Genomic DNA, 11352 nt, shown 5'->3' on the forward strand with positions numbered 1-11352 from the left:
TGTAATCGCAAAATAATTTTCCATGCCCCGCATAACTTAGAAAATGTTTCCCCGTGACACGGGATAACTGGACTCTGCACGTCAGACACACAGCCTCAGGCCCGGCATTGGCCATGGGGCCGCCGGACACCGGGTGGGCGGTGGGGGGGGCAGTGCCAGCGGCAGCCCCGGGCCTTGCGGGAGGGCGCCGTGGCTGGCACCGTCCAGGCCGTGATGTCACACAGACCCGGCTTCGAGTGACGCTGTGCCAGATCCAGCCGTGGGGCCCAGGGGAGCTGCCGATGTCCCTTTGGAGACCGCGGTGACCTGGGCGTGACGCGGCTCAGGGCCGCCGCCCCCTTGTGTCTGAGGGACGCGCCCTGAGCCCGGCGGCGGCGGTCGCCAGGAGCGGCCACGGTTTGCCTCTCAGTTTTGGAACGTGGCGATGTCGGGGTCACTGTTTTCTGGGATAGAATTTGGTGCGGATTATCTACAAAGCAGGTGCCACCCATCCAGATCCCTTCGTGAAGTCACAGTGTGCGCAAGTGTTTTCATGAGCTACGTGGAGGGTGTTTTGCCTTGAGCCTGGGCAGACAGCCGGCTCTGGGACACGGGGACAGCAATCAGGTCATGCGGGGCTGTCATGATGGAAGCGATGACTGGGTCAGTGACCTTGGGCCAGGGCAGGTGACCTTCAGCCAGGGTGGGTGACCTCTGGCCAGGGCAGGTGACCTCAGGCCAGGGCGGGTGACCTCTGGCCGGGGCAGATGACTTCTGGCCAGGGTGGGTGACCTTTGGCCTGGATAGGTGACCTCTGGCCAGGGCAGGTGACCTTCAGCCAGGGCGGGTGACTTCTAGCCAAGGTGAGTGACCTCTGACCAGACCAGGGGACCTTTGGCCTGGGTAGGTGACCTCCGGCCAGGCCGGGTGGCCTGTGGGCCGCTGAGGCGGAGAGCCCACATTTTCCTGGTCTCCTGCACGGTTTCTCTGGCGTGGCCGAGGCCGTTTTGAAACCTGAGCCCTGAAGCCGTAAGTGGCCCCACAAGTTCACATTTATGGGGCTCGATCGGCTTCGGGCTCAAGTCGACCCGGCTGCTCGGCGTCACGGCGCCGCCCTCAGACCCGGCCTCCGTGTCCCTTCGGGTCGGCAGCTGTTGGACAGCGAGACACGAGACGCATCCGTTACCGGGCGACCTCTCGGTGGAGGACGCGGGCTTGACCGCCACGGCGCCGTCCTCGGTCACGGACAAAGTATTCATCCCACTGACTGGCTTGTCACCAAGCGTCTCCGATGGAACGTCGATTACACTGTGGCCCCGGGCAAAGCCCTGACTGTCAGGCTGAAGGAGATTTTCCCAGGAAGGGTGTCCACTCCGCCACTGCGCCGGGGCCCGTCACAATCCCACCGCGTGCGACACCGGCCACGGCCCTGCCTTCCGGGACCCCGCGCCGAGCCCTTCGTCCAGCGAGAACCCGCTCTTTTCCTGCTAAAAACATGTGATGCCGACTGAGGCCACCTGTAAATGATCAGGATCAGTAATCGGGTGTCAGCGATCCAGAGGGAACCCGAGATTTTGCATTCGACATCCGGGATTTACCTGTGACATTGGGGCTGTGTCGTTACTCCGGAGTCAGAGTTTCCCGTTTTGTTCTGCTTTTTTTCCCTCTCTTCCTTTTGGAATTTCCCGTTTCCTTTCGCTCATTTCTTTGACCGCGGGATGAGAAATCCAGCGGCCCTTACATGAGCTGGCGGGGTGGAAACTTCAAGAAGTCGCGTCCTTCCTCAATCAGCGGCTTTTCCCTAATGAACAGCACCTTTATCTCGGTGCCCGTCTGAATCACCAACGTCCGTTAGTTATGATTTAGTGATCAGAGAGGAATGAGACGTATCTATTTTTATAGTAGATTTTTCCAAAAATGCAACTAAGGTTTCTACGTCCACCGAATCGCTACGGAAGAATAGAGAGCCGCGTCTCAGCATCTGCACGTGGACGCCCCCTGTGCCGGTGTGTGGGCCGCACCTGCACAGGTAAACGGAGGCCGCGGTGGCCGGGAGGATGGGGTCCTTGGTCTGCCGAGCCCCTTCGCCCCTCGAGCCCGGACGGTGAGCGTGGGGGTCGCCGAGCTCAGGGCTGTGCTCAGCGGCATCCTTGGCATGTCAGCGAACGCGCCTTTGCCGGGGGGTGCAGGTGCGTCAGGTGAGCGCAGGCCGCGAGGCGTGTCGGGGCGTCGTGGGAACCCTCTGGTTACGGCAGCTGCACAGAGGGAGGTGCCCCCCGTTAAACCGCACTTGGAACGTTTGAAAGAAACGGGACAGAACCTCCCGGGTTGACCTGAGCGCCGGCCACTGCCCAGAGGGACCCGGGCAGCTCCCTCGCGGGCCCCTGTACTGGAGGGTGGCCTCCGCGACAAGCCCTCGGGGTCTCTCTCGTGCGTGTTCACGTGCCTCTCGGTCTCCCGCCCCGCGTTCCCACTGTCGGGTGCAGGCGTCGGCCAGTGGTCAGCGGTCAGCGTGCGTCCTGCCACCTACGAGAAAGCCTCTGGCCCTCTGGGAACCCTGCCCCTCGACAGGCGCTTCGTCCCTCGAAGCAGCGAGCGTTAGACCCCTGCCCCCCTCGACGGTCGAACCCTCAGCCACACGCGAGCGACTTCGACTCGGGGGCCGCTCCGGTGCAGGCGGCTCGCAGGCCCGTGTCCCCCTTGAGGACACAGCCCCCGGGCCCAGCCGGATCCCGCAGCGACAGCACGTTTGTTTACAGATGCAGCGCGCAGCGAGGCCGGGTGACTGGCTGAGCTGTTTGCGCTTCCCGATTGCCGTTCAGGTTTTTAAAATAAACTTCGCCTTTGAGAACAGACCTAGAGTTACAGAAAAATCGCTAAGATGGTGTGAAGAATTCCCAGGTTCCCGTTAGTGACACGGGGCGTGAGTACTGTACGCTTTTATGATTAACGAGCCGATATCGACGCGTTATTATTAGTGACAGCCCGTAGTTTATTCAGATTTCCTCCGTTCTTGGCGAAGACCCTTCTTCCTTTCGGGGGCTCCGTTCGGGGCGCCACGTGCCATCAGGTGCACCTGTGACGATGTCGCCGTCGTGTCTGCTTCGCGACGGCCTTGACGGATGCCAGGGGCCCTGGCGGGGATTCTGTAGATGACCCGTCCCGGGGTCCGCCTGACGTTTTTCTCGTCACCGGGGTTGTGGCTTCGGGCAGGAAAACCGGAAGGAAAGGCCCGTTCCCGCCACAGGACACCAGGGCCTCACAGTGCCACCGCGACCGGTCCCTGCGGAGGCTGGCCTGGACCGCCTGGCTCTGGGGCTGCTTGCCGCGTGTCTCCTCTGTGAACTGGCCCTTCGCTCTTTCCCTTTTGGAGGTGTCCCCTGTGTCACACACACTTAAGAAGGGGGATGGAGTTTTATTTCTCCTCCTCGAGGGCGGGCTACCTCTGCATGGGCGATCTGTGTCCTCCTGGGCGTTTATTAATCCAGCCATTTCTTTCCCTCAGCGTGGACACGTGGGCGTTCATCTTACACTTCTGGCTATAGTCCAGCGGTACTTCATTACGTTGCTAAAACCGTTCTGGTTGGCTGTGTGTCTTCGTCACAACCACGCCATCGTGAGGTTACTTATTTTTTTCTCACGCCCTTTCTTGGCTGTTCAAAACGGTCCACGGACGTGCGTGTGTGTGTGTGTGGGGGGGGAAACACGGACGTGTGTGTGTGTGTGTGTGTGAAACACAGACATGTGTGTGTGCACTAACGTGCATGGATGCCCACCGGTAAATCCTCTACATGGGGAAGGGAGACTCTGTTTCTTACCGCTCTCGAGTTGACTCTGGTCACCAAACGTGGAGAGGACAGTTTCTGTACGCCCACCAGCTTCCCACCTCTCCGGACACCCACTCAGTGTCCTGCGGTTCCATTCTGACGCTCACCCCTGGGGTCAGTGCAGACCCCACAGGTTAGGGGCTCAGTCCCGCCCAAGCCCCCCCCCCACCTCGGTCACCAGTCTAAGTGGTCCTTAGGGTATTTACGGCCTCTCTCCGCCTCGGCTGTGAACCAGAGGGTCCCACCACCCTTCCTCAGGTGTGGCAGATTCTAGAATGCTCACAGAACTCAGGGAAACGGCGAAAATACCGGCTCACTGGTTTATTATACAAAGACATAACTCAGGAGATGCGCGGGCCAGCCGTGGGGGACGGGCGCAGAGCGTCCTCGCCCCTCCGGGTCACGTGGTCAGCGACCCGGACGCCTGCAAACCTTGGGTGAGGGCTTTATGGCGGCTTTGTGGAGCAGGCTTGATTGATCAAAAACCACTGGCCACTGGTGATTCATTTGGACAGTCGGTGACGGTTTTCAGCAGTTGGCGGCCTTACCATCTTTCGGTCCTGGGTCACCCCAGAGGACAGGAGGGCCGGCCCAGCTGCCCATTCGACATAGCCAGTTCACGCTTTCAGGCAGGGGTCTAGTCTCGAACGAGTAAACCTAGAAAACCGGGAGTGGACAGAACTTGGAAGACCCGAGTGGCATAATGAAAATGTGCTTTCGACCTTCGGCCCAGGTCCCTGGCGCTGATTTCCTGAAAACCCGCCTGTTTCCGGCGTAATAAGCTGCCTCCGGGACGCCAGTGTTGGCTGTGCAGTGTCACCCAGGACGCAGGGACCCGGCCGGCTGCAGCACCCCACGGCCGGGGGGCGAGGGGCAGGGGCTGCTTCGTCTTCCCGCTTCGTGAAACATCGGACAGGTATCTTAGGCGGCGTGTGGTTCCGTCTTAGGTGCCGACGTTCCGTGTGATTTTTAGCAGATTGGCTCCTGTCGGTAAGTGTTGGTGTGGGGTAGGTGGCCGTGGAGGAGGAGGATGTTCCAGTCCATTCCTTCCCCCGGGATCTTCACCGGTCTGCATCGGCCGCATCTGTTCACCGGTTTGCATCGTGATAGAAACACGATCATCTTTCGAAACACGTGGCTGAGAATTTGCCATCAACGTACCAAACAGCTGTCGAGGAACGAGGAAGTTCACACCTCAAATCAGGAGTCGTTCGCCAACCCGACGGCCAAGATTGGGGGGCCGGTCAGTAAACTCGGCGAACGCCCACGTTCAAAAGAAATCCGCTGCGAAGTGACATCTCTGAGTCTCGGAATGACTCGCGCTGCCGCAGGGCAGAAGCCGCTCCCTGGCTCCGTCATGAGACGGTGCCTGCCACGGTCACCCGTCTGTCCGTGTGTCCTCGACCTTGTGTCTTCTGCGGGTCAGCGCTGAAAGGCCTCCCTCCGTCCCATCCAGATCACGTGTGGCTTTTCTGGACCCGCCACTGTGACCCTTTCTCCCTTCTGAGCAGGTCGGCCTCTAAGGCAGTGACATAAATTCTCCCTACGAGTCTGTAGCATCTCTCGTCGCTTTATGGTCCAACCCCATGTCTTTTTGGGGGGTAGAAGCATTTCTGGAATTATATAATATTGAATTTTCTGCCAGTACGTCTAATGCACTTACGCATTTTAACAAGCCGGCAGTCATGGTCATTTTAATGGGAGATTCTTATCCTGTTTTGCATAACTGGTGAATCTAAATTCGATTGAAGTTCCGAACGTCCCTCTCACGAGTATATAGATCAAGTTCCTCATTGCTCCGAGGTCTGCCCCTGACTCTTTATTAAAATATTTCTTCATTTTAAATGATCCTCTTCGCCAGCGTATTTTAAAAGGAGCGACATTTCGCCTGTGGCTTGATAACGAACCTAATCCGATGGCCGCGTTCCTCAGGGAACGATCGGCAGGCGACGTCAGCGGAATTTCCGGGACAGCAGACAGCGCAGCCTCTGGGGCGGCACGTGGACTGTGACGCGGGGCGACAGCCGTGTGGGTGTCGCTCGGAGTGACCGGTGCAGCGGGGCCCCCGTCCGGTGTCATTCTAGCTTAGCCGCTTTGTGCGCTTGGCCAAGTGTCAGATCGAGTCTCCGCGCTTTTGAACGAGCACCGAGAGGACCCGAACTCCCGTCGGGGGAGCCGTCGAGGTCACAGCACATGACAGAGCGATCTGCAGACGGGAGTCTTGGGGAAGAAATTTACTTAATTTTCAACTGTTTGTCTCCGAGAAAAATCAAAGAAGTATATAATAAAATCATTAGTTGACATGTAACCCAACATTGCTTTTCTTCTTAAAAAAAAAAAAAAACAAAAACACAAAAACTCCCTACGAGGCGTCTCAGCTTGAGCTGCTGCGACAAAATATCACAGACCACAGGCCCGGCCACAGAAGTGCGTTTTCTCCAAGTTCCGGTGAGAACCCGCTTCCGGGCGGGTCACCTCTCGCTGTGAAGGCCACCAACCCTCTCAGGCAGGGCCCCGAGCCCCGTGACACTCCCGTCCTCCGTCATGGCCCGAGCACCTGCCTGCAGATGCAGTCACGCCGGGGTCAGGATCTCAGTGTGCGAATTTGGGGGCGGACACAGTTCAGCCTCCCAGGCATCGGGAATTTCGTGTTTTTAAATCTAATTTCTCCCTCTTGTGCATTTCGGCTGGGAGGACCCCCGTGTAGCTGTCCGATCCGCGAACCGCCAGCATGTCAGTTTTAACCTTTCCTGTCAAGTGATCATTATGATAAGAAGTAAAGGGCACAGTCAGTATGTTCAGATTATTTAGAAATTCGAGTTGGCTTTGAGTGTTTTACATGTTGGCTGAAAAATAACATGTCAGCTTTCCAAAGGCGGACAGTCAGATCTTCACTCTCCCTGACGAGGGAGTCATCCTGTGCTTTTTCTAGGAAGGGACAGGGTGCCCTGGGTGGTTTTAGTAGAGAGACACATTTGAAACGTCATATTCTCATCTAGTTACAGAAAGCCAGAGAGAAATGCAGCTTTAAACAGTTGGATTCTTGGCAAATGGACTTAAAAATGAACAATATCGTTTGACCATTTCTATGGGTCTTAAGTCCCTTGATACAACTTGCTCCTGGGGAAAAATCCGAGACGAGTATAAGACACTGGTTCAGTGTAACCAAAAGGTGTCCTTTGAGAAAGAAGCCGAATTCCGAAAGTTAATTTAAACCCAGACTTGTCACATGGCATTCGAAATGTGTTAGGTTTAGCTTTTCCCTTGGAAAACAAAACTTCCTTTCTGTGGATGGAACCGTCTGGGTGTCTTATAGAATCTCCCAGCCAGGTGGGACCCCGTTTCCTTTCCCCCTAACTTCCCGGATTTGGGAAGCAGCGTGCTCCGTCCCTGTCCTCATCCCCGGGGGTTGGGGGGGTCTGTGCCTGGTCACCCCGCCTCCAGCTCCTGTCTCCTCCGAATGCTCAGGCTCCCGTGAGCGCTGGGCCTCCCACGATGGGCCGCCACCTGCCGCCCTTACCCCAGGCCGGGCACCACTTCCCGTCCCGAAGGGTCCCTGGCCAGGTCCTGACAGTGACCCCCGGGGCACCCGCAACGCGGCCTGGCACCCCGTTGCCAGTGTCCGATGCCATCACAGCGCCACACCCAGCGGGCGCTCGTGGACGCCTCCTTCTTGACCTCGGGGCGGCGATGACAGGTACCCTCCATGGGGCTGTCCAGTCACCGCCCTCGCCGACCGTCCCTCCTCAGCCTCTCCGCTGGCTTTTCACCTAAAATGGGGGACACTCCAGAGCTAAGTCCTGAGACGGCCTGGCCGCCCGTGTCCGCCCCGGCGTGGCCTTCTGCAGGCCCCGCTTTTCGAAACGGGTCGTTGAGGACGTTCACCTGTTTAGAGGACACGGCTCGGTGCGTTTTAGCAGTTTTTACGCCGCTATCGTCTTTAACTAACTTTAGGCCATTTTCAGTCGCCCCAGAAGCCACACCTTTAGCAGCCACTCCCTACGCCCACCGCCAGCTATAGGCAACTCAGTATGATGTTTTTGGGGTGCGTCCGCATCCCAGCAAGCGTTAGCACCTCCTTCCTCCGTCTACGGGGTACCACATCGGGTACCCACCAGTGAGCGCACACTCGCGTGGTTTCTACCTGGTGGCCGTGCGGATAGCTGTCTGTGCCTTGGCCTCCCCGAGTGTGAGCTCTGTCCGGTGTCCTTTTCGGGGCCCTGGCCCTGTGAGTCTAGGAGGAAAGCAGGGCTGTCACCTGTATGGTGTGGCCAGTGGGGAAAGGCTTTGGGGTAAATACGACAACGCAGCTAGTCTGGGGGAGCGGATGCTTTAGAGCATCTTCCGAGTCGTCTGAACCCCTTTCGGCCCAGGCAAATCACCGGATTAGCCCATGTGGACTTCCTCTGTGGAAAAGGGATCTTTCACGATTTCCTCCTCGCCCTCGTTGCCAGCAAGAAGTCGTAAGGCCACAGGACAGGGCCGAGGGCCGTAACCAAGCGCCAGGCCTCTCCCTGCGCCCAGATCCCCACGGGCGATGCCAGCGTGCCTGGCTCCGGTGCTCCGAAGCGCTCCCCCTCCCCAGCTCCCTCTCTCCAGCTCCCTCTTCCCCCCTGCACAATGGGGGTGCCTCCCATTTAGCCGGATTCCTTCAGTTGCAGGTGAGGGGAACCGACTGGCAGCAGGTGAGGCAAAAGGTTTTCCCTGCTCCAGGAAATAAGCTATCCCCAGGAGTTCAGCCTTGAACTCAGGATCCGGGAATGAAGTTAGCATCCGGGCTGCTTCTCCATCTCTTAGATCCCCTGAGTCCGTGGGCTTCACCACGATTCAGACAATTCCCAGTGAGGGCGGGGATGCTGGGCTGACATCGCCCTTCAGCGCGTTCGCTCGGGGAGAAAAGGGGGCTGGCTGGACCCCCCGACGCAGTCTCTGAAGGGAAGGCGGGGCTGTCACCAAGGTCCCCTAGAGACGGGGGCGGGGAGAGGCAGCCAGCAGAGGGAAAGGGTGCAGAACGGGAAAAGCAAGCCACGAAATGGATCGATGGTTGGCCACGATCAGACTTTGCATTTGTCATTTTCTGACTTAATCACCTTAACGATTTTCCTAAGTGAAAGGCCCTGAGTAATCGGAAGGTAAACGTTTCTCCGAGAACCTAAGAACAGGCTTCTGGGCCAAGGGGCCGCGACGCTTGCAAAGAACCGAGTTGAGCCCCAGCTCTGCGTCCCCTCCCCCTCCCCCACCCGCCAAGGGCAGCTCCGCAGCCGCTTAGCGCATTCCTTCCTGAGGGACAGTGTGTCATTAGGTCGTCCGGTCACGTGGTTTGACCAGGATGGGTCTTTGTTAGGACACAGGGTTTTATGGCAGCCGTTAAACTCTGGATCGATGTCCCTGCCACCCGCTCACCGGAAAACGGCACCCGCCCCGCCCCGCCCCCACGGGAAGAGGCCACACACTTTCATCACCTTCTTGCCAAAAAGTCCTTCCTCGGTTTACACCCTGGGTCACCACCACCAGATTTAAAACCTGCCTCTGGTTCCGGAAGACATACCAGGGAACGAAGAGCCTCCAGAAGGTGACAAAGATGATCAGGGCTTCTTGGCAGGCGTTTGCTACCCAGATGAAGGAAAGCCATTAAGTACTCAAGGCCCGCTAAGGAGCATTGGGGGTAGGCATTTCTTGGTTCGCTGCAGTTAAATCTTAGCGTAGTTTTTGCCTCAGAATTTTTTTTCTTTTGGGTCTGGTAATCAGAGTATTAAGGTCACTGACAGAAAGTGAAAACGTTTTCCTTTTTTTTAATCCAGGTCTTTATTAGTTCACTGGCTGAACAAATGTCACATTCAAATTGCACTGAGTTTACTGAGAAGTTGACTGTTTATGACTGTTACGGCATCAGATTTTTTTTTTTTCATTTATCTCCCAAAGCAAGAAAATAAACACTGGATTTCGTATTTGAAAGAAAATAACTTTAACAGCACTGTGATACATTTTCTCCAGATTTTCTTCTGATTGTCACGTGCACGTAGGGTTCGCTGCAAGGTAGTCCTAAAATATTTTCCTTAAACGCCCTGCAAAGGAGCAAATCATCATCACCTACCCTGTCCCGGCCCATAATAGGTCCTCGGCAAACCTGTCTGTCTCCTGAAGCCCGGAGGAGCGATCTTATCTTGTTGGTTTAGGAACCGAAAGGACCGTCAGCTTTCTAGGTCATACAGGTAATTTAGGTCCATCAACTCCCAAACCTTTACTCTGTCAAGGACACCATGCCTGTGTTGTCTCTGGATCTGCATGTTTAACAGCAGAACGCCTTAGTTTACATTCAGATCTGTCACCTACTTGCTTTAGGACCTCAAAAGAGTTTACATCCTTCTCTGCCTGTTTCTTCTTCCTTCGCGAGAAGAGAAACAATAAATGCACAGGCCTCGTGAGCTTGTGGGGATGACATGGAGACCCCCTTAGAACAGGGTCTGACGTCATAGCCATTAGCTGCCGCTCTTTAGATTATTATCAGTGTGTTAGTACTGCCGCCGTCGTCATGGCAATTTCTGCCCAAACAGCCACGACTTCCCTTGTCAATCTCAGGTGGAGCGTGGCCGGGTGACATCTCGTGCTTGTTTTATGTATATTTTCTCTCTTGCATTCTGGACGCAGTGTAGAGAGAGGTGCTTTAAGACTTAAAACCTGTACGTTTTCTTACCCATCCTGAGTATGACAGTCTGCTGTCTGGGTAAAGAAGTCACTGATGACACAGCTGATTTTCAGAGTCACAGTGGCTAGCCTGACCTGGGGGGCTGCTTGGTAAGTGAATGCCTTCGCAAGAAAAAAAACACTGGAAACCCATCGACAATGACTCTCAGCTTATTTTCCATTCCTCTGTTATCTCTTGGTTATTTTTATCTATTTATTTTACTCAGGGCACAATCGAGTCCCTTCTGGAGGGACTTTTTGCAGAATTCTCCACTGCGAGAGGTTTCTTTGAACTTGAGTTCAGATTTTTATTTGCAAAGAAACTAAAGCAGATGAATGTTCTCATTGTAAAAAAAAAAAAGAATGTCTCGATATATATATTTTTTTCTTAGTAGGCTTGTCTTTAAGATTGATGCTAAAAAAAAAAAAAATTGATGCTTGATAGCCAGATCCTGTACAGAACAGGAAGTTATTACTCACAGTCTGCCAGATTTTAGCAAGCATACTTGCAAAATAACGTGGAATATCATTTTGCTTTTAGGAGTCCTGCTCCAGTGCATTTTCATTTTGAAATATGAAACGAAAATTTTACACTAACATTTAATGAAATCTTTAATAGGATTGTGTTTTGATGCTATTAGTCAAATGATGTGTTTTGAATTGCTTTGACTACATTTGCATCAACGAAGAACTCAATTTGCTTCGGTTCTTTGAAGAGTTCACCCACTTCCTGGGTCCTTTTAAAAAGACAGTAAATAGAAAAGGAACACATCTGCCAAAAGCGACGGCAGCAGACGCAGATCGTTTGAGTTAATGAACCGACTCGTGGGCTATTAAGAGTTCCGCAATTAAAAAAAATATA

This window comes from Pteropus vampyrus, unplaced genomic scaffold (assembly GCF_000151845.1).
Source record: "Pteropus vampyrus isolate Shadow unplaced genomic scaffold, Pvam_2.0 Scaffold555, whole genome shotgun sequence".
Classification (NCBI taxonomy): Eukaryota; Metazoa; Chordata; class Mammalia; order Chiroptera; family Pteropodidae; genus Pteropus; species Pteropus vampyrus.